Source organism: Equus caballus, chromosome 28 (genome assembly GCF_041296265.1).
Source record: "Equus caballus isolate H_3958 breed thoroughbred chromosome 28, TB-T2T, whole genome shotgun sequence".
Lineage (NCBI taxonomy): Eukaryota > Metazoa > Chordata > Mammalia > Perissodactyla > Equidae > Equus > Equus caballus.
The window spans coordinates 12,273,290-12,299,194 of NC_091711.1; the positions used below are offsets into that span (position 1 = coordinate 12,273,290).

Below are 25,905 nucleotides of genomic sequence, written 5' to 3' on the forward strand. Positions count from 1 at the left end.
TCAAGGGCTGGATTTAGTAACATGTTAAATAAATGGGTTGAGCTGGTACCCGGAATGAGAATCCTAGGTTTCCATTCAGCATCACCAGTTTCTGGCTGCACGACCATCAGCAAGTCACCCCACTATTTAGAGAGTATAATGAGATGGGATTAATTTGAGCATTACAAAGATTTTTGCCACTGCTTTTGTCACCACAAGATTGTTATCTTGAATGCAACTTCTGACTCTACAGACACTCTAAACTGTATCTAAGTGATGATGTCCAGTATTCAGGATGTCTAGATTGGCCAAAATTGGGTAGGTTTTTAAACCATATTTCAGCTTTCTTTCTCTAGTAAAATAATTATATTCTATATCTAGGCATAGAAGTGTAAGATTGGTAATGTAATTTGCACCCTCATGGTTCCAAATATCATCTTTCTTAACATGCATACTTTATTTTAGATTCACTAGAAAACTAGTAATAGGCCAAAAATTGAATGCATCTCTTTAGACTAGTAAAGGATGAATATTTTCTCTGACAATTCTATCAGAATTTCTGTTCTTTTTTGACATAAAACTGCATGAGCTCTGTTCTTAAAGCAAGAATGTCTTCACTAGCAAACAGAAATATCCCCTAGCAAAAAGGCGTGAAGAGCCAGGTCTTCTCCACTATGAACCAGCATTTGTGTCTGTAGCTACTGATCCCCAAGAGTGCTGGTTACTCCCAGGAGTGGACTCAGACGTCATTTCCAATTCTGTGGATTTCTGATTACCTGTGCTCTCAAGGAGTCAATCACCAAAGCTTATGAAGAATCACCTATTTGAATGACAAATAACTAGGTGCTGATGGAATATTAAAATGAAATTAAATGTCACTTAGTTTGCCCTTCACCTATCCTCTTGCATTTCAATTTATCTAGACCATTTTTCTAGGCAATCCCGTTGACTATGGTAAAGTCTCCTCCTTCAGTAGGCACTCTCAAGGGTGCATGTTGGAGTAATGTGCAAGAAATATAAACAATGTAATGTTCTGTAATATTTTACAGAAAAATCACCCCATCTTTCCAATATCCCTTCTGTATTAGATATCTTCAGAATACTCAGATAATAAGTGGCTACTCTACATCTTATTATACAGGTTTGCACCGCAGAAGGAATGGTCTGATTCTTCAAGGAGTTGACACTTTTATTGGAGATAAAAGATAAATACAGGTAAAAAAGGAATAACCATTCAAAAATAAATAAATACTATGATAACTTATAGCAAATCATCATAGTGCCAATCACCTGCAAGCAATATGGACTAACGACATAGAACAGTGATGTGTAAAAGAACTGGTTAGGAAACATCCATGATTATGTGCCAATTCCACATAACCAAGCAATTTATCATTTAATGATTAGATAATTTATAGCAAAGTTAACTATACATGCTTTTTCTATAAAGTGTGTCTAATATTTCCATTAATTTTCATTAGAAAATCTGAGAGATGCTCTTATTTTTAAAAATCTCCAAAATTTTGGCCAAAAAAAATTTAAGTGCAAGCCTGCAGCATGTTAGGAGTTGAGGTATTTTACCTGCTGACATTTTAGTCCTAGAAAAGAGTTCATTTTGCTGGAACAGCCTTTTGTAAACCATCTTTCTCTATTCAACAAGCTCCTTCCATCTCCTCTTCCCTGAAACTACAGGATTTTCTTGAGGCTCAAGGATCCCCTCAAATTCACATCTTCTAAAACTTTACTCCTGTCTTTCTTTGCCTGTAATTTTCTAGAGTCCCTGGATTTTACGTATCAAGTATAAAATACTTCTAAATGATATGACATAAAATTCAGTTACTCTCTTTATCAATTCAGCACAAACTTCCTCTTACTGATTCCACTTCCCATGCATGATACTTGTATTTGGTTTGCATTTTGTTTATATTTCTTGCACATTACTTTGTAAAAAGTATTCTTACAGTATAGTGGAGAGAATGTAGGAGACTTTGGCTCTAGTCCTGCGTAGCTTTTTTGGCACTTTCTTTCCCCAAGTGTAGACTGGAAATATTGGAAATTATCGCGTTCCTCTTTCCATAACTTATTATGATGTTTATGTTTTTTATCCATGTGCCCTCTAATTTCTTACTCCCCAAGGTCTAGAAAAGTAATCGAACTTTTAGAATTCTTTCTTTGAGAGGAAGGAAGTAATTTTATTCATGAAGTCCGTTTCAGTTAGTAAAGACCTCTCTGAGAGGCTAAGTGACTCCCTAGAGATTAAGTGTCTAATAAGTGATGAAGTCAGAAGCGGACTCCCAGCCCCCTGATTTCCCACGCCACACACTGGCTGTGGGATACACTTCCTCCTACCAGATTCCTCCTGAAATTGTAATTTGTCATCTTCTAAGTGGTAGACAATTAAGGCCTGAGATTCATTTTCATTGCAAATGAATAATTAGTGAACGTCAATTTCATGTTTTCTGAGTCCATGCAAAAGACAAAAATAGTCACATTAAAATACTTAACAGGCTCTTTAGCTGTGATGATATGCCAGTTCTTGGAGATGATGAACATAAATATTATTATTATTGTTTTCCTCCTTAAAAGATCACCTAATCTGGTCTCATTTAGAAGTTTACTTAACATTTGTGTTCTCTATATATAACTTCAGGAGTGGTTTGCTAATTAGATACAAGACTTGTAGCCACCTCTTCTAAACATTATTTTATTTACACTTAGATTTAGATTTTTTTACTGTTTCTTTTTTTTTTTAAACACCCACTCACAGCACAAGGTGTCTCAAACCCCAAGCAACTGCCATCTGGTTTGTTCTACATAACTCTCTAAACCCATTCAAGTGATAATATAGCAGTGAAGAATAAAACCAATATATACTTGATGGAGCACAGGAACTGTGCGCAAAATAGCTTTTTAAAAGTCATTGAGCATAACAGTGGGGATAATAGGGAGGTCATAGCAGCAGCTGCACCGGGAGCGCTGGCAGAATTCTCCCATCATCGTGCCACAGGTAGAGGCCAGAAAGCAATGCTCTGAGCGCCTCCACTTTCTCCTTTAGTTTCTATGTCTGTCTATCACTCACATCTCAACAGCTGACAAGCACCTGGGATTCAATTCCTGCTGGATTTCATAAATTCACATTAATTTTGGTAATTTCCCCATTGTAGCAGTGAGAACCTTTCCTCACGTTGGGCAAGCAGCTTTCATGTTTCATTGCATATTCATGTGTCAGCCATGTTATTTTTAGTTCCTAATAGAGAGCACAGGCGAGGCTTCATGAAAGATTAGTAAGAGCCCTACAAATAGGTTTCTCACCGTTCTGGTAGATTGCTTTTTCTTTTCCTGAGAAGGCAGACAAGAATTCCCTTCAAAGAAGGCATACTTGGTCATGAACAAAAGGGAAACTTCCCAAGACCACTAAGCATCTCCTTGATATGTGAGAATATCTAATTTTGATTTCCCAAGACAGCCTCCCACAATGCCTCTGTTCAGCTATTGTAAGGTGCAGGCTAATCTTCACATTGTCTCTTTACTCCCAATTCTTCCTATACGTTTTATGCAAAGAATATGTCATGTTTCATTATTTCTACATTTCTGTCAGTGAGATATCAAGACCCCACTGGGAAAGAGATATACCTTTTAAAAATAAAAACCATGTCCCACACATACAACAACACTTTACTCCTTTTAAATTGCAAATAATTTATTCACAGCATATGGGTGTCTTGTAACTTTTTATTTACTGTGCTGTTTTTTTTAAAAGAATTTCCTATTCCATTTCCCTTATTCATCCAGAGATTTTCATAAGATTCTATAGCATGCAATATAGTGAAAAGCCAAAAATATCAGACTATATTTTTAGAATGGAGACATTCTACAAAGGACAGATTTTTTTTTTCCATTTTAGGCCTTATGAAAAATGGATTTGGGACTCATAAAAAATGTATCTGGAACATCGGAGTGCAAGATTTTTGATTGGATTTTAGAATTCAGATCTGTGATTTAAAAGCAATTTCTTTTTTTCTGAAAGTGGCCATGCCGAATTGATTTTTAAGGAGAAAGAAAGGGTGTAATTGGATTTTAAACCCTTTGCTAAGGACTTACACTGTTTTCACTTACGTTGACTTCCTTTATCCCTATTGCATGTGCAGGGTGTGGGGAATCACTGTTATCCTAACTCTTTCACAAGAGTTGCCCTTAGGCAAAGCTATAAATGAGGCTTCATTTTCCTTTGTTCCATTTTACCTTTTCAGTTCCACACCTCCTATTACAGAGCCAGGATGCTTTCTAGCTAACATTCTTTTTTTCTATCTTGAAGGAAGGGTCTTATCTTATTCTCATAGCATCACTCAAGGACAGAATTTGGGGTTTTTTCCCACAAAGAGTAAAGAGAGGAAATAATCAACTCGAATGAATTGATAATGGTAGAACTTTAGGTAAAAATCCAGCGAATGTGGGATAGATATCTAGGAGATATAACTGGAAATTTTCCAAGTCTGTGAAAATGCATAGAAGAGTAGGGAGAGTCACATTTTATTATTCTTATGAAAACCAAAAATCTGAGTATTAAATCACTAACCCAATTTTTAAAACCTTGATCCTCAAACTCTGAAAATAGTTTTCTCTCAGTCAGACTTCTTGCTTCTATGATAGCTGCATCAACTTCTACTAATTTTTAGTACAGCTAATGGAGTAAAAAACCTAACTAAATAAAAAGATGACTAGATTGAAAATCAAAAATCTGAGTTTAGTCTGATTTGGCACTATCTAGCTTTCTGATGTTCGGAAGCAACTGTGCCTTTCTAAATGTTATTTTCCTCCTCTAAACTTAAGACGCTCGAGCATATTTTTTAAAAAATGGTTCTGCAATAATCTTCTTGGGTTTAAATTTGGACTCTACCATTCTACTAGTTCAGTAGTCTTACGCAACCTATTTAATCTCTCTCCACTTTACTTTCCTCATCTGTAAAATGGAGATCATTGCTGATCTACCCCTCTTGGAAGGAATTACATCAAATGAGGTAATACCTTAGTTAGCTTCTAATAATTTTGATCTATTATTTGATTCTAAGAGATTCTTCTTATAAGATTCTATTTGATTCTATTATTTTTTCAAGTTATGATGGCTATATTAAACATTTTGCATAACTCAAAAATGTCAACAGTTTTAAGTATTTATATAATAGCTCACATTTATCAAGTGCTCATTATGTGCCAAATATTGATTGAGTCCTTCACTTGTAAATCTCATTTAATCCTCTCAATACTGCAGTGTAGAAGATACACTTATCCGTGGTTTACCCATGAGAAAACTAAAGTTTAGATAATCATAGTCAGACACGTAAAAAAGTGATGGAGGTGGTGATAATGGTTTTTTCCCTGAAAGCACTCTTTTAATCACTGTGCTATCCTGCCTTCCGTTGTAGAGTCTTCTGCCTCTAGTCTAGATGACTAATACCTAATTAAATGGAGCACTAGATCCTAATAAAAAGCAACCTTTTCATCTCTTGAATCATTTTTATGATCCATGTCTGATTTATGTTAGTTCTTTCCAAACTTGCCAGTGAACTTTGGAGCACAATAAGTATGTATTTTCTGAGCATGCGAACTCATAATGTCAAAGAGGGTTTTTAAACCACAACTTGTTATTCCCTCCCCACCTTTCAAAATCACATATGAAGGATCAAGTTTCTTGGGAAGCTCAGAGACCTGTTTAGATTTGGTCTGGAATTCATCTAAAACTGAATAAAATTATTGCTGAAAGACCTGTAAGAGCCCCATAGGAGAAACTACATCAACACACACACACAAATGCACGCCCCTTCATTTCAAATGTAAGAAGCCAGAGTATTAACCCCATTGTTTTCCATAGATAGTGGCAATTCTGACCTTTGAAATTGATACATTTCAATCCCCAGGTTCTCATGGTACAACACTCCACCACAGTGGGAAAAGACATCTGTGTTTCATTCTCCAGACTAATTTTCTTCTTTCAGAGAAGTGACTCTCAGCTATTTTAGACTATGCCCTTCATTTGGGAAGCAATTTATATTCATTCACTCACAGTCATCATTCGCTAATATCATAGATTGATGAACTTAAAAAGCCCAGCTTTTCATTGGTTCTGTTTGCAAGGCTAACTTTTATAGCATTTGATCATTTTACTTCCAGTTGCTTCTTTTTCCAGGACTTTGTGTCCCACGATCATTCTTTTAATAGAGTAATCTGTTATATGTTTCTATCTACAAAGATACCTATATGCCCCTAATAATGAGATCAGGGACTTAGAAAGGCAACAAGTTCATGTTCCTGTGCTTCATGCACAGGAAGTTCTACTTTTCGCTCACCCATGAGAGAATTACAGTATGCACCTTGGAGCAGAGAGGGTCAGGAGTTCAGTTGCTTGTATAACATCTATCTTATTGGCTCCTAATTTGCACTGAATATATGTAAACTCTTTGCTCCATTTCTCGAGTATCGTATTATTTGTTTACTCGTGCAACTTTTATTATTTCTAAATTCAAATTAGTCCTGGAGTCTCTCAACATAAATCACTATTTTTTTTACCAAAAACCAGTGATGAAAATAAGAAATGACTTAGTGATAGATAGAAAGATATGGATATAGATATGTATAGATATTTCTGGTCTCTAAATCCACATACATAATAGATTTTTTCTGTTGTTAAAGTTCACTCATCAAGAACATGTGTAAAAAGTCTATTTTGCTATTCAAAGATACATACATCAAATTTTCTTCAGAAGCAGTAGATTCTAGTACATAAAGAGCCTGGAGAGTAAATAAGAGACAATTCTTTGTAATGATTCCTACTAATAGAAATATTGGTAATTATAGTATGGCATCCTATATTTAGTTGCTATGAAATTAACATTTTCTCTTTTCTTCTACCTCCTGATACACTTATACACATGAGGGTATGTGGTTTTCATTATACCAGCATGATTAAGTAGAGATATGTGTTGAAATTTTAAGAAAAATTTTAGAACATTTTTCAGACTTCAAAAATGAGTGATAAGAGGCTGGCCCCATGGCCTAGTGGTTAAGTTTGACACGCTCCACTTTAGTGGCCCGGGTTCAGTTCCTGGGCACAGACCTATACCACTCACCGGCAGCCATGCTGTGGTGGTGACTCACAGACAAAATACAGGAAAATTGGCACAAGTGTTAGCTCAGGGCTAATCTTCCTCAGCAAAAAAAAAAAGAAGAAGAAGAAGAAGAAAGAAAATGAGTGATAAGTGATTTCTTTCTTGCTGTCAACAAACTTGTACTGGGCATTACTATGTCCCAATAACTTCACACATGCATAAGATCTCCTCATTTAATCCTCACAGCAACCTGTGAGGTACTTGTTAATCTAGTACAGAAGATGGGCCATACACTTGAATGACCACAACTTAGGATATCGAATGATGACTGCCCTTGCAAGGTACAGAGATAGGTAGCAATAGCTATACAGAAGAAAGTTTCCTTCTACTGGAAGAAATTTTTAAAAGCTCCTTGAAAAGGTAACATTATGGTCAGATCTGAGGGAAAAAAGGGTGTTTCTAATTTAACTCCAAATCCTATGACTTCCTCTTCCCTTTAGTTGTGTATTACTAGCATTATTCTTGTGTTAGTAAACAAGATAAAAGCAACACCTTGGCAAACTGTGAAATGAGATGAGGGTTCAAGGAAAAACGGAAGAAGGATGGAGAATATCTGAAGTACCCATCAAGGACCGTGAGTGAGAAGGAAGACGAGCATGTGTTTTCATGAAAAAGAGATTGTGAAAGATGGAAAGAACCAAGATCTTATTCCTAATGAGTTAAAAATAAAAGGGTGGGGGAGTAGGAAAGTCATTATTTTACACTCCCTTGATGCAATCCCAGTTGACACTATCAAGCCAGTCTAGTTCATTTCTTGCCTGAATTGACCCAACTCTTGTCAGAGGAGACTGGCTTTGGACCACAAGTATAGGACATCTGAGGCTGAGAGGCTCATTACTCAAGGAATGCCCTGGAGGGAAATAAGAAGTGCTCCATCGGTTGATGGTCTGGAATGTTAGTAATGTGAATACCTGGTATGTGAAGAAAAGGAAGACAAAGGAGGAAAAGGCACCTGTTTTGATGGTGGCGAAGATAGCCTTTCCCCCACAGCAAAGCTGCATGACCTTGCTTGTAGATGAAGTATTTTGTAAAATTATTCTGGCTTGCTTAGGGGTCAGTCATTTGACTATTTCTCACCATTCCTGGAAGGACAAAGTAACTGCCCCCAACATCACCCCCAGGGTGTAAGAATTGATTAAAGTGAATTATTCACCATGTACCACTTACTCAAATATGAAGACTCATTGATCTCTAATAGGATCAAAATAAGCATTTTTTCTTCTTCTTTTCCAATAAGTTGCTATCACTGTCTATGCTTCTCATAAATGGATTCTCGAGAATCAAGTGATTCCTTTCAAAATTGTGGACTCTCAAACTGGGAAATCATATCTGAACTAAGGTCAGTTCTATGCAAGTGACCCTACATTCCTTTCTACAATGCCATAGTCAGTAGACTACTCTGAAGACCTCAAACAATTTCTCGAAAGCCTGGATGAGTTCCTGTAACTGCCCAACAAACTTCAAGAAAAACACATAGAATAATGAAATAAGTCTAAGAAACAATTTTTTAAACATCTTCTTTCTACCAGGGATTATTCCGGACCTAAGGGGATATAAAGATGCCACTCCCTGACTCTCAAGGAGTTTACAGTCCAGTATAAGAAAAATATGTGTAAACGATAAATACCACACTTGGCAGTAGGACGTAAGAAATATACTAGGAAAATAAATTAATTCTGACTGGGCTGGCTTAGAGAAGAAAGAAACAGTTGACTTAGAACTAGAAACATTAAAAAGATTGGGACAGTACAGAACTAGATGGCAGCGGAGTTTGGATAGAAAGTTTGCCAGAACAAGGGGACGGGGATGGACACAGGACCAGACTGGGCTCCTAATGATATGGTGAATTTCTCAATAGAGTAGAATAGAGTAAATTTAGGGGCTTTTCACACCAAGAATCTACTTTACATTCCTTTTAAAGTATTTTGCTTTAAAAATTTTACTTTAAATCACTTATTTCCATATTTTCATTTTTTACTATTATTAAGATCCGTTAAGACAACATGACCAAAATAATCTTATTTTGTGTAATATTTGAAAAATGGCTGGAGCTAATTTTAAATATCTTTCCTGTTCAGATCTTCATCAAATTTCACATTTTTGCTTTTTTTATTCATTTTTGTCTTTGTTTTTCCTCTACTTCTTAGGTATTTTTAAATCCCAATATGCTTCCATAAATAATTAGTATAGAACATATTGGAATTATCAGATACCCACATTAGTTTAAAACCTAGAATTTAAGTAAAAATGTAATTAGCTATAAAATTCATAGACTTTTATGGTAATCATCTAGCTTCTATTAAACCCTAAATTTCAAGTCCCTACTAACCATTGAAATTTGCTTAAATTCATTCAGAAGGGTAATGTTTTAGGCAGGGTGAGCATCTGAAGCAAAAATTATCTACAGTCTAAATAACCTCTGAAAATAAGAGTACTATAAAATTAAGGAGGATAATTCTTCCTGTCTCTCAGTAAATCTAGCTCAACACTGAAAGAGATCACTATTCTTAGTGTGAGATCTAGATTAAATAATCGCCTTGCGTTAGAAGCCATGTTGTATGAAAAAAATATATATAATTGTTATTGTCATTATTTTTTTGTTTTTTCCTTGAGTGGGTAGGGTTGATGTCACCTATGTTTAGCTATCTAACTACTGCGGTGGTCCTCACAGATACGCATGCATTAGCATCACCTGGAGGGCGCTGGATTGCAGAACTCCACTTTCAGTAGGTTTGGAGTGAGGCTTGAGAATTTGCATTTCCAACAAGTTACCAGTAGTGCTGATTCTGCTGGTCCGGGGACCTCACCGTGAAAATGTGTGTGTGCATTTGTGTGCGTGTGCATTTGAGTGTGTATACACAAATCCTACTTTTTAAAATTAATTATTGGTTATGAAGAGTGTTCTTTAAGATAACCGTGCGCATGTGCATCATTCAACCAACTGCATTCTTTATCAGTCCTTTCTTATTTATTCACTAGTATACATAACCACTTCGGCCCTATAGAGCTGTTTTGATGTGCAAAGCTGGTAAAACCAATTCCCCACTGTCGGGAATGCCTTAAATGCTGAGGTCAAATTGTCAATAGAATCCTGCCTGGGTGGATTTAACGCCAGGAAGATAGATATAAAATTGGCATTTCAATAAGCTACTTTGCTAAACTTTAATAACACAAATTCTGTTAACCTTGGAGTCCTGATTAAAACACAAATAAGTGAGAAAATCCCTATTGTTAACTAAGCACATTTTGCATATTTATTGCTATCCCTTTTAATTTGTAAGGGCATGTCAGACGTGTAATGAAATTTATACTTGCTGGGTCTCTGATTTTGCCTTTTCCACATGTTATATTAGATGTCAATGCCTGAGGTGACTTTAGGAGCAGCTTACCTACATTTGCAGAAAAATATGAAAACGATTGAAAAGTGTTTGCTGGCATACCTTTCTTAGCTTTCTAATTTTTTCCTATACTCGTCTATAACCTGTTTTCGGAATCCAAAAATTTTAACTTGCTTTTTCACTCCACCAAAATGAAAGTCATATCTATATTTATTTAATTATTTAAGAAAGAAATGCTGTATTTTGTTGGGTTAAGTAGTGTATTCAGTCTATCAAATGTTTTGTTTAATTCAAACTTATCCCTTATCCAATCATGTACTTAAAAAAGAGAGATAACCCTGAAAAAAAGAGACTACAATACAAATAAGCAGGGGTTGGGGAATGCGAGAATATGGAAGTTCAGAAACAAGGGGACAATTTGATACCCAAGAAGATGACCACATAGTGACCTTAAGGTTTGGGACTGATTATGGGGAGAGAGGAAGATACACAAAGTAGGATAAGAAAAGATAAGTAAAGATTTAGGTATAACAGATTAAAATGAGCCAAGTTCCCAATTTCATCACATGATCTCCCTTATTATGGAGTCTAACTTGGGAGGAACTAGGTAGAAAATATATAAATATAAAAATATGAAAATAAAAGATAAAATCAAATTACCTACATTTTCCCTTTTTATAAGATTATGCAAAGTTATAGAAGACAAGGTTAAAACTACACATCACACTTTAATTGGTATACCTATGGATTTCTTATAGAGAATTGCCTCCAGTGGCATGAATAATCTAAAATTGCTTGCAGCATTTATATTTGAAGACTATAAATCCTGTTCACTCATTCATTTAACAAATATTTACTAGGCAACTTCTCTGTGCCAAGTATTAGGTGAAGGGAATAAGTTGTGAACATCCACCTTGGTGGTTACAGCATACCAAGAAGTTAGTCATAGCAGTAACATGTGTTGACTATGGAAACAGGAGGAGTCCCTGGAGCTGTGATACAATGGAGCAAGGGCTCCTAGTCCTACTCATAATGTCTGTGTGCTCTTGCCAAACTCAAGGAACCCTAATTTAGAATTTGATTTAAACTATATGTGGGGGTCTGGGGGGGAGGAACAGTCTAACCTATATATCTTTTCTACAGAGAAGAAATGTGTCCCTTCCACCTTTGAGGAGGTTATTTTCCCTTTCAGCAGAGTGGGGAGAGCTTCAGATCAGGACTAATTGTTCTGTGATTGATTAATAGCTTCCCTCTTGTTGCTTCATACAGTGAGATGACATGCATTGTACACACAACAGGAGGTAAAAGAGAGTCAGTCAATTAGGGGAACAATTAGTTCCAGTTCCTACAATTTATTTGAGGTTGTAGATGAAATAGCCTCAAAATATTAAAAACATTAAAGATCAGTGAGGAAACGTAAAGAAACAAATTTATATTCAAATTTTAGGGGCAGATGCTCAGTTGACGCTGCTCTTCTGCAGATAGGTGATGTTAATGCAATAACAATTACAGTTTGGCAGCAATTAATAAATAGGCTGTCAAAACCAGTCAAGTTGTGTTTGTGGTTTTGGAATGCTGCTGATTTTAGCTTTGACATGATGTGGCTGAAGTGTTCCTGAAAAACTCAATGTTATTAATTGAGAGGATGCAATTCTGTGACTCCCCTTCTACAGGTCTTAGGTTGGAAATTTCTGGAACTAAACATTCAGTGAAACCTGGTGTTTTATTTGGGGTCCATATTTCATTGATATTTGTGTTTAGAAAAATGCAGTAGGTAGGAATATTCTAAGATTAATGAGACGGGTGAACCTGCAACTTGGAAAACATGAGTCAACTTGAAGTAACATAATTTGATGGGATCCTGAGGTCACATCAAATTCTGGACTAGGTTCTGTTGCAATATCATGGTATAAAATTCATGGTATGGGTAGAAATCAGAGTGGATCAAGGGTAATGGCCCAGCTCTAAGTGAACCCAAGGTCATATCTTATGCAGAATAATCTGTAAGTCTGAGCCTGGCAAGAGAGTGTGGCCCCTCTGGTCCAGGGAGTGAGAAAGTAGAAAGAAAGGAATAAAAATGGTCAAGAACATTTCATTTAAACAGTGAAAAAAGCAAAACATTCAAGAACTAATGCAAATTCTACCTTTTTAAAAGCAAGATATAATAAGGAGATTAAAGCCATAACACTAGCAAGCTGTAAGCTTGAAGATTAGGCTATCCTTACTGAATAATGATCAAAGCGACTGCAGCCCAGAATGTAAAGCCCCAATCAGTTTCACGTATCTACTACCACGTCCAGGCTTCAGTAAAGGAATAAATAAAATGTGCTACTGCTGCTAACATGCATTATATTATGCATATACATGTTATGTATGCATTGACATGTATAATATGTAAAACCCAAACACATTCTGAGAGTAATGCTCTAGAGTGCTAATCACATTTAGTCCCTCAGAAAAAATTTATAGTTTTAAAAGGTAGTACTGTTACTTTGATTAATAAATAATTTCCTGCTACAAAACTATCTGTTTGATACAAATAAGACAGCTAAGAAATAAGGAAAGCAAATAAAACCACTATCACCCAGAAAAACAAGGTAATACTAACAGAGAAAATTGTCTAAATATTAAATCTATTTCTAGACCAAAACAGGAAAGAATTCATCTCATCTCACACAAGTTTTCCTAAACTTTAAATAAAACTCTTGTAGAAATTTGTTATAAAAGTCCATTTTGTAATTTAATTCTAGGAATTAGCTATGAGGAAAAGCAAACTGATATTCGCAGCTCCTTGTCTGTGGTGTTTTAGTGCTTAGATCAACTTTCGTGTTCTATTTAATTTTTCTAATCCCTTTAGTTAATAAGTAAATCAGGACCAGGGGGAAAAAATCCATCAATTGCAAGAACAGTGGTAGAAAATGGCTAATTCATAAGTGACCCATGGTTACCAAAGTCATCTTGTCAGCATCACTTTGCTATCTTGTTAATGCTCTAATTTTTGTTTTTCCGTTTGTTCTTCATAGAGGAAAATGTTTTACAGTTAATCTCTATGGTACTTTTCTTTCTAAGTCCTCTAAAAGACATTGATTTGGTAGTAGCTAAATATCTGAATACAAATTGATTTTATGCAATATACAGAAAACAAGTATTTTATTGATATAAATGGTTTCTGTATTTGTAGAATTACACTAAAAATTATTTTGAGACAGCGTGGTTCCTCCCTGGACGGTATTAGAATTGCACGCCCAAATCAAGTTGAACATTAATTTTATGTGAGTTTTTTGTCTTACACAATAGCATGAATGTCTATGGTTGGAAGTGTCAGGGGAGTGGAGATGTAGATAAAAGCTTTGAGAAACAAGATATAAGTGTGGAAGATGACAGGATGATCATGTGGGAAGAAATTGCTGCAGCTTTTCTCTCTTTCATTCCTATTCTTAAAAAAATACTTGAATTTGAGGACTTCGGTCATTTTCTTTCAGTCTGGGTGATAATAGCAGAAGACTCAGGCCTAAATTATACATGCAACACAGTAAATGCCCAGACATCATGCAGACAGGCCTCTGTAAGCAGGAGGAAGACTGCATGAATTTTGGGAACTACAAGCCATGTAAACTGACATTCCGAAATCAGCTGGCATTCTGATATCGATTTCCAGGCTTCCTGCACCGAGGAAGTGTTTATTGTCTTTAACCAGTTGTAGCCAAGAGCAAAGTCTCAAGGGCAGGAGGGACTCCTGCTGTTGTTGCCTAAGTCCTTGCACTCTTCAGTGCCACAGCCTGCTCGCCTCATCTGGAACGCTGTTTGCTCATTCTGAACAGTATTCAGTCTCTGATGCTGGGCTCCTCCAAAGCGCCGAGTGAATCAGCTAATTTCTACAGACTTTTCTTCTCTCTAACACCCTCTGCAAAATGCTGGCTGGCTTCTTGTTATCATGAATAACAGCATGATTTTGTAGCTACTTGTTCCCCTCTTTCAACACTGAATACTCTATATCCGTTTTCTCTCTCCCAGCTGCCTTCTCTCTCTTCACTGTCAGCATTTTGTCATGAAAAAGATTCAGTAACAACGGGTGCCCAATATTACGTAGGCTCTGTCTATCAGGATTTGAAGCAGGCTTCCATCTCTCACGACGGAAATGCCCTGTCACCTCTCCAAATACCAATTCTCTCCAAAATTGAACTTACTCTGATCTAACATGTAAACCTGGAAATCAGTCCAAAGCCCGCTTAGGACACCAGAGAAAAACGAAGACTCAGGGACAAATTCATTCAAATTTACCTAAGTTTATGTTTTACTCCCCCATAACAGAGAAATGTAGTGTTCGTGTATATAAATACTATAAATATATGTCCGAAACACCATCAGATTCCTACCATAGCGCGGTAGGGATTGAGACATTGCGCTGAGTATTACAGACACAAATATGAATAAGACCCTATCCCAAAATGCAAGGGGCTCAGAGGCTGATGGGCAAAATAGACACATACACAAATAATCACAATCTAATTCTAGAAATGCAATCGGAATGCAGAAAAGTTCTCATCTTTTTGCTTTTCCAGCATAAAGGGGAGAAGTCTTTCTCCATGTTTAAGTGAAGAGGACATGTTTTCAATGGTAGTACAGACAGGACTTCTGTCCCTGGTAGCTTATTAACCACAAGAGATTATTTACGCTCCCTTCCAAAAGCTACTGCAATGGTAGAAAGGATATGAAAACAAAGGGTGGAGCACATAAAACTCTGGGCACCAGGACAGTACCTGAACAAATCAGAAATTCTAAGTCTTTTCCAAAGGATACAAAGCATTTTAGAATAATCAATAACGGCACTAGATCTGAGAAGACTGCAACCCAGTTGCGCTTGGCGAAAATGTCCTCCGGAGAGAGGAACCATTTTCCCCAGCTGGACCTAGATATTCTAATGACTCGATCAAGGGTTTTTGCCTGGAGAGTAATTGCAATGGAGTCATTTATCAGTGAAGAACTGCCTTCTCACAGCTGGACAACTGGCTCCAGTCGACACAGAGGTGCTAAGAGCCACTCTGAAAGCACTGTGAGCAATGTGAGGAGGAGTCTGGGAAGGGTTTAGGGCCAAAGAGAAGCAAAGCAGGTTCCCGGAATCTCCAGGGTGTGAAGAAGAAGCGCAGGAGCAGCCCCTCTGCCAGAAAGGAAACACAGGCCACTCCAGAGAAAGGCCCTCCTTACCTTGAGCTCGAGGGACTTCGCAGCCTGCCTACTGCTCCCTGCCCAGGATCAGAAGGGCAGCCTGCTCATCACATACTCTAACCAGGCACACCGAACAACCAGGCACCCCTTCCATGCAGACAAGGGCCAAATGGGGAGAGAAACGTGCCCAATTTACAAGAAATCTGTATGAGTCACTAGTATTTGTCGACATAAGATTATTCTGGCTTCAGGTCCCATGCTCTTATGTATCTAACTCTAGCTGGTCTAGATGTGTATTGGCCCCGTCTACATAGCTTAGTAACATAACTTGCCCTCCTACCTATGTCACATTTATTAAAGGGGATTATTTGGTAAGTCAAATAAATACCCAATTGGTGAACCATCTACCTATACAAATAGCGAAAAGGTAAAAAAATCAAGAAAGGGAATTTTGGAACCAGAGTGATACCACATGGGTCAGCCAGTCATTCTGTTTGGTTCCTATTCCATAGAGAAGGATGAACCAACCTCCATCGAGAAACAGAAAAGATTTTTTAAAATTTTTTTCTGAGTCTAATTGATGTTGCTATGGGACCAGAGGGTGGTGAGATAGAGAAATAGACAGAAAATTTGGCCATATTTCAGGATCTGGCCTTCAAAGTGATAGGCTCATAAAATTATTTTGAAAGTTATCTTTTGGTATGACTCATACTAACCAATTTGCAAGAAACTAACGTATAAGCCAGAATGCCAATATTTCCTTAGGGACTAGACATGGCATCTCTCACCTGTGCCTTCTCTCCTAGTCAAAAAATCTGTGTGGCAAATAATACTATATTAACTTTCACGAATTAGAGTAGGAGGAGCTGTTTGCATCCAGCTCTGTAATAGGGATATATTTGCTACAGGAACAAGACATTATTATTGTTGTTATTATAAACATTGCATTAAAATGATTATTATCAACTACCATTGAGTGCCTGCTAGATGCTTATTCACATATTATTGACTTTCATAATAAAAGTGTAAGTTATGCATTATTATATTTTTTCTAACAAATGGGGATACACTGGCTCAGGATCCAAGTAACGCACCCTTGCTTTTGTGGCTAAGACAAGAATGGGAACTGAGATCTCTCTCAAGTTGGCAGTCCTGGAGCCCACATGTGTTCAGTAAGGGGCTCCTATAACTGTGGCACTTGCCTTGTCAACGTCTCCTCTCCCCTTGATGGGTTTTATCTTGTTCTTTTTTTTACACCCTACTTCCTACATTTCATTATGAATTATTCTTCCTTAAGGTATGTTGTTATTATTTTCACCTTTGCAGCTTTAAACTTTCAAGCAGCACTGTATTTTGCCTATTCTTTCTACTTCTAGCCTGGAAAATTCTCTGATTTTAAGTTGCTCTTATAAAAATCTTCCTCACATTTCAGTTTGATTTTATAGTTTTATTCTTTCAATTTTAGTGGTGCTTTGATAGCATTCCTTCTTTTTCTTTTTCTTTTTTTCTTTTAGGCACAAAACTTTGATAAAATCTTTTGGCTTGGGTTTCTTTTCTCCCATTGATTTTGTCTTTGATTGCAAAAGCGCCTAAGTAGTTTTTTAAAACAAAATCTCCAGTAAACAAGTGGGAATTATATTAAATCATATCTTCTATTTTGGTCTGTATCTCACCTTCTACAATACACAATGACTTTCAGTTGATTGAAATTAACATTCATATTTCATTCATGCTATCAGTATACTTTTATCTTAGTAAAAGTGTCAGTTTATCTGTAATATAGTATTCAGCTATGAATTTGTAATAGTATGCCCTCGCTCTGAAATGTCTCCTTAGCCAGTTGGATATTAATTGAGATTCAGCTATTGACATTACTTGTTTTAAGGAAAAGCAGTTGCATATTAATGACATGGAAGAAAAAATAAATTTGGTTAAATAGAAACATATTTTCTCCCAAGAAATGCATCAAAGTTTATAACCAGACTGAGGAAACAAACTTGAGGTTCTGATCATCAATGATCCTGAGCTACACAACAGGGAAAGTTGCAAATCTCCCCTCTGTGTCTGCTGCTTTATGGTGAGGCAAAGATGGTTTCTACTTCAGGATATTAAAAAGTCATGGTAAGATGGCATTTTGAGATTATAAATCATCTAGCAAATTTCAAAGACGAAGTTAGTCACAGTCAGTATTTTAGATCACTTTTCACTTTCTTTTAATATGTCATAATATCAAATTATTGATCAGTAAGTTTGGGAAAAAGCCCAAAGAGATGAGAGGACTGTGCCTATAGAATTACTTTATTTTAATGAAATTATAGTGTCTATAATTACTGAATATAAAATGAAAAGGCAATTTAGCTCCGTGTATTGCTGTCAGTAAGCCAGCATGCCCGTTTGTGATGCAAATAAGAGGGTCTTTACAGACGTGCTTCTCAATGCAAACTATTACACTGAACTCTTTCTTTGAAGATCTAAGATGCAAACTGTGGTATATTCATTGATCTTATTATTGAGCCACTTAAATGGAAATGGCATTAAGTCCAAATGTTGACCAAAGGAAAGTTTAAAAAAAAGCCACAGATAATTTTTATCAAAGTCACATTTTTCACAATGATGCTTAAATGTGAGATGGTGACGCAATGGCATTTTATAGAAAATCTGTCCTTAAGCTCACTTTCCTGAAGTGACATGATTTGGGTTTGTCAAGAGGAAAGAGAAGACATGAAAATTCTTCATGGGCGTATCCCTAACTTTATCAAAGCTCGAATTGTTGGAGAGAGAGAGTAAACTGTTTCTTATTGAGACAAAAGCAAAAAAGAAGAAGCAAAAAAAAAAAGGAACCCACTAAGACACACCTGGAGACTACACTACATAGTGGACATAAGAGGCTACCTGCCTTTCAAATATTCCTTCCAATTCTTTGACTCCCTCTGATTTACTTCTAAAGTGATCCAAGTGAATCAAGGCATAGTTGTACACTGTCCCCTCACTCACACACTTTAATTAAAGCAGAGCATTCAATCTGAATACAATATACAAAACTGGAACCTTACCTAAACCTTTCAAATCTTCTAAATTAGATGAAACCAATCACAAAACCAATTTTCTTGTATTTCAAATCAATTCAATTCAATTCTTACTTATCCAGCAATTTAGGATGCAGAGCAATGATCTTCACCATAATTTATAGGATGTGGGGAAGATACAGCCCTGTTCTGCATAGGAGAAAATGTAATGAATGTCTCTTGGACTTATTGAGAATCAAAAACTAGGGTCAAAGGCGCACACAGGTAAAGGGATCAGCAAGCAGCCGGTTGGCACAGCATAGTAGATAATAAGCCTATAGAAAAAAGCAAGTTTTACTTTTGTTATTGTGGAAATCGTATTATAAAGTATTCGTATATGATAATTTTTGGCTGCAAGCAACAGCAAATGCAACACAAAATGGATTACACTTTAAGGAAAATGTGTTATCTCCCGTTGCGAGGAGTTCTACGGTTGTGGGGTTAATTAATACAGCAGCTCAATAGCTTCGTGAGGGTCATGATTACTTCCAGCTTTCAGCTCTGTCACCTGTAAAGCATCAACAGTCTCCTTCACTAGATTCTCTTATGATCACATCATGGCTCGAGCAGTTCTGGGTACCACACGCAAATAAAACCCCAACCAATAGAAGCAACGTTACTCCTGTGTATAGATTTTTGAGAGGTAGAAAAACTTTCCCAGAAGTCATGCAACAGACTTCCCTTTCTATTACAGCAGGCCCAAACTGGATCATATGACCTTGCCTAAACCAACCACTGAGAAAAAGAATGGATTACCCTGAGTGATGTATAGATTAAAAAGATTTACCCAAGAGTGGGGGATAAGCAGTAGTAGTTGCCTGGAAAAAATAGGGCTTATCTTAAATCAGAAGGAAGGAATAGCTGTTAGATAAGCAACCTACATATCATCCTTCTTACTATTATTTTGTAAATTTGTGGATATTGTTCATTCATGTCTCATGTTCCCAAATTAATTCACTGGCACACAATAGAAGATAGAATATAAAAAGAAGAATAAGCCAAATCACCACTTTTTATACTTCTTATCTGATATATTTTGCAAATAAACTTAGTCTTCAGGCCCAACTATACTCAGATTTTTAAATCTTAGTGGTTTTCCACGTGGTATGTTCTTTCAGCACAGTCTCCCATAATCATTTCCATTAGAGCATGTATCACATTGGATTTTAACCATCTGTGTGTATCCCCACGCACAGAGATGGTGAATGAATGACTTGAAATTTATCCAAAGCACCTACTATCATGTTAGATACATTGTAGACACACAATTTATTTATTCATTCAGCATTTATCTATTCATTCATTAAGGCAGGGCAGAATTCCATGGCCCTGGAGTTAGCCTGTCTCAATTCAAATCTTCACTGTAGCACTTACTGTCTGTGCAACCTTTGGTTAGTTTTCTCATCCGTAATAGAGAGATGATAATATTGCCTGACTCCTGGGGTTTATTTTGTGGGCATTAAATGAGCTTGTATGTCTAAAGCTCTTGTAAAAATGCCTGGGTACTAGTATGGGCTTATTAGTGTTAGGTGTTTTTATTTTTTAACATACTATTTCTAACTGTAGACTGCAAAATTTTCTATCATATTTACCACAATCTGAACTGTGTATAGATCGATTTTAAAGGTTTGCTTCACTGTGTGACAAAAACAATGACAGTTTGAACACAGGTGGATAAAAGGGAGCTTTGAGTTGCAAGCTTAGATTTTTCTCTCAAGTGCCTGCAGCTCAGAAACAGCAAGAGTTCAGAGCTGAGTTGTAGCAAAGCAATAGAGAATGGGAATTCCAAATTATTTATCTGCTGCTTCTCTAGAAAGCATTTTGAGAGCCAATTGACATGATCCATCTGTATCTCTTCAATAAGTGCCCAAAGCATCTATTTTTATCATACCGTACAAAACTTAAAGAGGTAACTTCAATTAATATTGCACACAATGAGCATTGTTGGTGAAAATTATGTTAAGTGAATCCATGTAAGATTTCCATTCCATCCCTAGGTTTTCGTATCTGCCTTTTCTATCAAAAAAGAAAAGAGACTTTGACCCTTACTCTACCATTTTTAAAGCACTATAAAACACACTTGAAGTCTTTGTAATGCATTTGAAAAGGCTATTTTGATCTCTTTTTCTTGATCATAACCTTGCCATTTTTACTGAAATCTTGGGAGGCCCATTAAAGTCATAACAGTTCTCCATCATTGAGTGGCACTTTTAAAATAAACTACAATTTTTGAAACTGCAATGATAAAATATTTCATTAATAGAGAAATAGGTGCACAATGGATTATTAGAAAAACAATATAAAATTTGTAAATTTATTATTAAATGTTTTTAGAAACAGCTCTAATATCCCAATTTCCTAAATTTTTTCCCTGTTTAAGTGGGAAATTTTCCATTTGTATATCTCCTGATTTTCTGTATCATTATTACAGTAACTCAGTACTTGAGATTTGACGTGGCTATGTTTTGTTTGTTTCCATTCTTCTATTCTGTATATTAAGGTCTGAGGGGAAAATAATATATCAATGAATATAGTTTTCATTTGGTTCATGGATTAATTTTTATTTTAGCTAGTTCTTCTGAAATTTATATTGACTACACTTGCTAAATATAATTGTGGCATTCGATCTTCTGAGAATGAGAAACTGTTTAAAATTTTATATAGTTTATCACTTTATAATATATTATTTGCAAACAATGCTTCCATTTTTCCTTCATTCTTTACAAAATCTGTATTTTATTTACTCTAAGAATCTATCCATTACAAGATGCACCATTATTTTATATATCACTAAGAAAAAAATGCTACAAATTAAACTGTGTCAAAAGCAGTTTTATATCACTTAAATTTTTATTTTGTACTTATTAAAATACTCAGTTATTTGGACAGATTTTATATTATGTCACCCTTATATACATACAAAAGAGGAAAATAAAAGCAAAATAGATTGGTTAATAAATTCCTAAAATTTCTAAATCTCTTGTCAACTGAGTTGATGATACCCATCTTTTTTTTTACACACCATTTTTCTTTGTGCTATCAAGAGCGCTGGATAAAGCATTTCTCTAAATATTGCTCCACTGTTGCTTCCAAAATCTTCCAAGCTGCTTGACTCTCGTTCTGCCAGTTTTAATTGCATGAGTTTCAATAGAAAGCTTCAGATCACAACCAGGATTCAAATCTCTTCCTGAAATGGCCTTTCAATAATTTAACCAGAACATCAGTGGAAATAACGAGGTTGGGTGTGCATGGGCCTGGCAGATAGTCAGATGCCACAGATTATAAGGCAAATCCTCATTTCAGAGATGTAAAAATGTGGGGAAAAAAAATGCATTCAGTTGAATGTTTTAATCACTCAACTATCAGTTAGTTTCCATGGCATTTTTCGAGGCCTACAGGACAGCAGCGCGCGTCACTGTGCATCATCAGTTCTGTCACTCTTCCACGTACTCTAGTTATGAATGCAGAGCAGACTGAGTAACAGACCTCAGCACCTCTGGCTATAAATTCAAATATTCCCGAAACTACCAAGTCTAGTGTACTTACACAGGAAGTTTTACTTCTCATTATGCTTTCTTGATTACAAGGTACAGATGCTCAGATTTCTATCAATATTAGTATTTACAGGATGCTACATACTGAAACTCAGAGCTGAAAACCAAGCCAAAGGAAGCTGGGTACCTGGAGGGATGGCATTGCACAGGGGTCACAGACGTGAGCCCTGGGATCAGCTGTGTTTGGAATCCTGGCTCCCCCACTTATTAATTCTGCGACAATGAGCATGTTTCTTCTCTTCTCTATACCTCAGTTTCTTCAGAGTATTTCATAGCTTCGATTCCTGAAGGAGAGACTCTTATTGGCCTCACTCACCTTTTCATCTTAAATGGTGTCGTTGGCCTCAGGCCAGCATCTAAGTGAGCTGCCGTTGAGTCAGGTACTCATCCACCCTTAAATCCACTGTGACTATGGCTGTAGGGGGTGGTCATGCAATCTACATAGATCCTTTTCCATCTTTAGAGCCTGTGAGCAGGACAATTTCATTGAAAAGGAGTTATGAATGGGCAAACACTAGGATTCACATCTCAACTACATCTCCCACCAACCGTCTGCAGGATCCAGGGTCAGATCTGTCTCTCCTCACAAAGAATAAAGTTTTTAAAAACGAGACCTAGTGGTTGAGTTCAGCACACTCCACTTTGGCGGCTCGGGTTCGCAGATTCAGATTCACTTTTTGACACGGGACATATTTTTTCAAACAATGAAGATTAGAGCAAGATGGGAAAATAATTGAATTCTTATTAGAACCAGTGTCCTTCCTCCTTTAAGGAAGATAGATCTTGAGGAAGTGCTTTTGCTTGAGATAAACACTGGAGAATCTGGAAAACTAAATTATATAAGAAATAATGCGCATTAAAAATAAGAAATCTGGAAGTTGGTAAGACAAAGTTTTCCAACCTCTAGTAGGAGTAGCTAGCCATTTAAAAAGTTTGATCTCTGGTTTTTAATACAAACGTTTGCCTTTTAAGCTATTCTGTTTTAAGCACCTCACATCAGCACCTCTCTCTGCTTATTCCCTTTGGACCCAAATTTCCCACTTTCTGATTCTACTTACTACTTCTCATTCGTGCTTTCCCAACTGTTTCCTGGTGATTGGAGTCATGTTCCCAGTTGTCTAACTATGTCAAGAAGATAACTGTGGGTTGTAATTTACCAATATTGGTGTCAAGAGACGCCATTATGGGACATATTTGAGTTTCCATAATGGCAGGAGGAGGCAGCCAGGAGAAACTCGTGGGCTGTCTCAGTGGAGAGAATTGGTGCCTTATTCTCCTGTTTTCTGATCCACACAAAGTGTAGGGCTCAGTAGACAAACACCAAGGGCCCAGTGCAAGATAAATGAACCTAACAAACATGAGCATCATTCTTCCCTTTTGGGAAAAAAAAGGAAACTAAGAAGAAAGAAAAGGCAAAGATAAGGAGAGCAAGAGGTTTTTGATCAGAGAGAGGGAGAGAGAAAGACAGCGGAGAAAGATAGCAGAAGGAAAACGAATATGGCTGCAGGAGGTTGCAGAGAGACAGCTTTGGAAGAAGGGAGAGAGAAGACATGTAGCACTTTCCACAGAGCCAGGAACTGGAGATTGTGGTGATGGTTTCACAGGTGTGTTCTTATCTCCAAACTCACCCAGCTGTATACATTAAGTATGTACACCTTTTTGTATGTCAATCCTACCTCAATAAAGTGGCAAATAAGTAGAGAAACAAGATTCCTCAGAAATGCAGCTGGTATTTAATATTTCCTCCTTCCTCAGGCTCTTCCAAAGACGCCTCCAGTTTAATAATCTATACACCTTTTCAGTGTTTGTAGCTTAGTATTTGTAGGATTAGGGAGGAGTGTTGATTCTATTCTAAAAGTAAAGCTAAGCAGGCCCACTCGTGTTCAATTTGCAGAGACGTTTATGAGAGGTACTGCCGGAGAGCCATACTCTTAAGCACAATTCCCCCTGCCCCTCTTAGGACACTTTTGTGACTAGAAAAATGGGTAAAATCTGGAGGGACTTACATCTCTTTGGAAAGGAAAAAGGACCCAGGAGCCTGTACACTTTGTGGATTAGGAAGGTGGGCTGCCTGCTGCGCTTCCAGTTGCTCCAAGGTCTGAAAAACAAACTTTCAACTCTAGCGCTTTTACTGGGACTATTGCCACAAGTCAGCTGTCACCCACCATGACAGGGACCCTATAATCTCTGGCTTTCCTCTTACTTCTCTCAAGAGAAAGTATCTATTTAAACTGGAGAGAAGATACACCTCGAGCCTGACATTCAAACCTCTGCAAACTTGTGGAAGATTTTGATAATGCTGCCAGACTTCACTTACTGCCTAAGGATCCTCAGGTTTGGAAAGAATTTAAATGAAACCTTTGACAGTTGATTCATTTTATTTCCCCAAAAATCTTTCAGAGTGGGTGTCACAGGTTGGATTCCCTGGGAAGCTGCTCTGAGTCAGAGGAAGCTTCTGGGGAATGCTTTCCGTGTAAGGGAGGGGAGAAAGCAGGTTTGGGCAAAGGGAGTTGCTGAACTGAGATGCAGATCCCAGAATTTAGCTGACCCTACAAGGCCCTTCAGAGCTGAACCAAACTGAGGCAGAGGGCCAGGATTTTATGCCCCCATCCACCAACCATTGGATGTGGGCTGTCCCTGGGGAAGGGGCTTCGACCCTGGGCAAGGCAGTTCTCTTTAGACAAGGGTGAAGCGCCAAGAGAGACTCCTCAGCTGTGAGCTGTCCACAGGCAGCACTCCCCCAGACTGAGGGCCTCATCCCTGAGAGCGACGGAGGGATGCACATGGCGTCTTCTATGCTTTCCACCTGTGCCTACGGAAGGTCAAGGGGAATTCAGATGGAATAAAATCACTACATTCCGTGCTTTACCTCAAAAATGCATTCTAACACATCCCGTGATATCTCCTAGACTCTTTATAATAATTATTCCATGAGTTACTTTCAGTTTGAGGTATTTCTGCCTCAGATTACTTTTCATTTTTAGGAATAATATTTTTTTCATTATTTCTTTGAACTTCTTCTGTTTGCTCTTTAATTTTGCATGCTATTATTATAAAATACAATACTTAAATGGAGGTAGAAATCGTGCTTTCTCCAGAAATCATCATGTTTATGCAGTATGGAGGACTATCTCACTATATAATCTGAGAAATCTATATTAATTTGTAGACCTAGAGATAGACATAATTAAATTCCTACTAAGGAGAATAAATATAAGGGACACAGGAAAGTTGTCATGGCAACCCAAAATCCTGATTTTCCTCATTTTATACCACAGAAGTATTAACCTTTATGATACTTTAACATTTTTTCTACATTGTATTTTACCAATGGACATTTAGCATATTATGTTTGCTAAATATGTAGCTGAATCATTCTCTCTTGCAATTTAGCTTTTTACGTTACATTTTAAAGTATGTTTTTTTAATCTGGCATTACAAAATTAAACTCTTTCTACAAGATCCAGTTTTCTCAAGAGCAAAACAGTTTTAAAGGTTTTTTCCTTTGTGTTGTTTAAAATAACTCAGGGTTTTAATGTTTATGGACAATGTAAACATACAGGAAGAAAAGAACAGTGAATGTTCCCCCACAAAGTTATTTTAAAATGTGTTTTTCCAATCTCTTTTTTTACAAAAGTTT

At 36.8% G+C, this 25,905-nt stretch overlaps 1 protein-coding gene across 10 annotated transcripts in view; it reads left to right on the top strand.

Moving 5' to 3' along the window:
- Positions 1-25,905, top strand: part of SYT1 (synaptotagmin 1) — a 518,336-nt gene that overhangs the window by 296,216 nt on the left and 196,215 nt on the right. For 4 of the 10 annotated variants that reach the window (XM_070254462.1, XM_070254465.1, XM_023631054.2 and 1 more), the window contains one exon: positions 1,121-1,194. The exons of the other annotated variants lie outside the window; for them this stretch is intronic. The gene's annotated coding sequence lies outside the window, so the exon portion shown is untranslated. The remainder of the gene's footprint in view (positions 1-1,120; positions 1,195-25,905) is intronic. 10 annotated transcript variants of the gene reach the window in all.